Raw genomic sequence first — 3125 nt, forward strand, 5'->3', positions numbered from 1 at the left:
TATATATATATATATATATATATATATATATATATATATATATATATATATATATATTATAACTAGTATTTTCATTTTTATTCGAATTTTTGGTGCTAGATTAAATTGCGAAGATATTTGCGAGCTAAAATCCTCACAAGCACTCAATCGCATGGATTTCTCATCTCTTTCTCGTCCTGACCTTTTGTCAACTCACGTCAACTCACCAAATTTGTAACACTTGATCTTGTGAGTTTTCATTAATAGAGTTTCCTCTATCACCTCGAGAATAACCTTCTCTCCTCTGTGAAACTCATCGAATCCGCAGGAAGTAGTCAAGTTTTTCCATAATTCCCACAAGTCGTCACCTGTGGTAATTTTGATCAAATTAATGATTACGATTCAATTTCACCCTGAGGTGTAGGTTAATTCATATTTTCTTTTCTCGTCGGGTTTGGTTGGAACATGTGCTCTCATGCATGAGCACTATTTTATGCATTACTACGCGTCGCCATCCCAGTGGACTCTACATTATGTGTTATATGCTCGTCGCCATCCCAGTGGATTCTACTTTATGTGTTATATATGCTCGTCTCCATCTCAGTGGGCTCTACTTTATGTATTACTACGTGTCCCCGTTCCAGTGACGCACCCACCACGCCAAACGACCCCCTGGACCGCTCGTCCCTCCTCAAATTCCTTATCTTTATTTTTAATATTTTTCAGCTCACCAACTCTACTAGCTCATCCCCATAGACATGAAAAACTTGATTCACGTCATTGTTTAAATTTAATTTTTCTCAATTTTTTAATTGACTTTTTAGGCTTCTAACGAAAATTGTTTTAGACGCGTTGGTTACTCATGGTCGTCGGCCATTTTTGTGTCCGGTTTACTCGTTGTTCCCGCCAAGCTCTCGGGATGATGCAATTTCCATTGCCGTTCTGGAGATGCTTAATTCTTGGATTTTTCTTTTTCTTTTTGTTAATCACTTTACTTACTCATCGTGTTGTCTTAATTTTCCATTTTTCTCGTCTCTCTGGCCTCAACTCACACCGCTCAAGTCCACGTGGTAATCCTGGCTTCCAGTTGAGTTTTTCACTTGAAGTGTGACCGGGAGCCCATAACCTCATCGATTACGCGGGATTGGGATACAATAAATATACACATAGTATTAACTCGTCAAGATTTATTCAATAAAGCTCGTCACTCGTCTCGCGTCTAGCGTCCAACACGTCTCGTACAGGAATGTATCGCACACACGCCGCAACCTGCCTGGGATGAGATCTGCGCATGCGCACGACCTCGTTCCCCTCAGCTTACACAGATGTCTCATACTATAGATAATGTTGTATTAGGACCATGAGCTGAAGCCATATTCCAACAATTTGATATCGCCACAATTAGGTACCGCACTGACTGTCGCGACGAAATATTTTTTTATTAATTTTATATCATTATTACTGTTTTTCTTTTTTTTTCAATTTTTTTTTTCGATTTTACTAAACAAATTCATACTTACCATCAAGATCCGTCCTATTTAAACACTTCAGCCAAATTATCGCAGTGTGAACTCAAGACCATTTATTCACAAGAGATCACCATCTTCCGGTATTTTACATCGAAAGTGACTCAATTCTTTAGATATTCTTTTTCAATTTTCCTCATTTCTCACAATCGATTGATAGACGACTGAAAATTTCGAAAGACACTGAAAAGAAAATTGTCAACGGCCGAATGTTAACCCGAGTCATCAAATCCATAAGAACTAGGATAGCGTAATTTTAATTTTGTTATTTTTTTTTAACTGAAGAATCCTACTGGATACAGCCCATCCAAAATCCAATCAGCTCTAAGTTTCCTGAAGACCCTTCGAGTACGTCATCGAACACCTTGACCGCATCTATCTTTGCGACAAATGGTTGAAAATGGTTCAGAACCATTGTAAAAACCGTGGAACGTGAAGAATGATACGATGAAAAATAGATTTTTAATTTCCGGAGTGATTTCCTCAGCCCGTGAAGTTAGATCCGAGAGAATGAAATGATCCGATACGTTGAAATTAATCGGAAAATTTGAGGATAATTCATCCATAAATTGGTGGGAGACTTGATATCGATATGTCGACAGGTGGATCGAGAATAGGAGTGAAATCCCAGAAAAATTCTGAGTAGGTTATCGAGACTAGATACTCCAACTAACCAGCAGAAATAGCCAAACAATTTCCGGATTTTAAATATGCGTAATTCTTCCGATAAAACATCTTTTCGTAATGTTGATAGAATAAGGGATAATCTTGACCTTATTTGATTTGTAGAGCGAAAAAAACGCTCAGTCGAAGATTCGATATTATGCGGTTCTAGAGGCCTGATCAGTTCTCCGCTGACATGCTTTTTTATTATGTGAATAGGTTTTTGTAGTCCATTTTTTTATCTGAATTCCATCAGGAGGTTCTAGAGCAATGTTTGGAAAATTTATAGGACCCTAAAAGGGGTTCAACATCTGGAAAAGTGAGGGCAAGTGTCGTAATTGAAGATTCGACATTTGGCGGCTCGAGAAATCCGATTGGTTCTTCGCTGATATTTTTTTTAAGGTGTGAATGTGTTTTTGTTGTCGATTTTCTGTTTGGAATTTCATCAGAAGATTCTAGAGAAGTGGTTGGAAAATTTATAGAACCCTGGAAGTGGTCCCACTAAGCGGAAAAGTGAGGACAAATGTCTGATAGCAATATTCGACATTATGCAGCTCAAGAAACTCGATCGGTTTTACGGTAATATTTTTCTTCAATGAGAAAATTGGATGAGAGGTTGAGAAGAATGATTCTGGAGCGATTCATGTACTGATGATATTAATTTATCGTAATTATCTTCCAGCTCTACGCCTGACAAACAATACTTAATTACCAGATAATTATTTTATTTTAAATTATAAAGTCACGTATCTGAATCTTCCCAAATGATGCTCTAACTACGTGAATAATAGATGGAAAATAAAATTATCGTCTAAGTAACAGCAAATTTTACCAACTCATTATCTCCAAATGTTCCTCCAAATTTTACCTTAAATTTTTGCTCATCATTAAAAAAAAAATCATATCGACTGAAATTCTGAAATTTATATAGAAATCGATAAATTTTTGCAGAAAATG

This window comes from Diachasma alloeum, unplaced genomic scaffold (assembly GCF_001412515.2).
Source record: "Diachasma alloeum isolate Michigan unplaced genomic scaffold, Dall2.0 Dall_scaffold_00809, whole genome shotgun sequence".
Classification (NCBI taxonomy): domain Eukaryota; kingdom Metazoa; phylum Arthropoda; class Insecta; order Hymenoptera; family Braconidae; genus Diachasma; species Diachasma alloeum.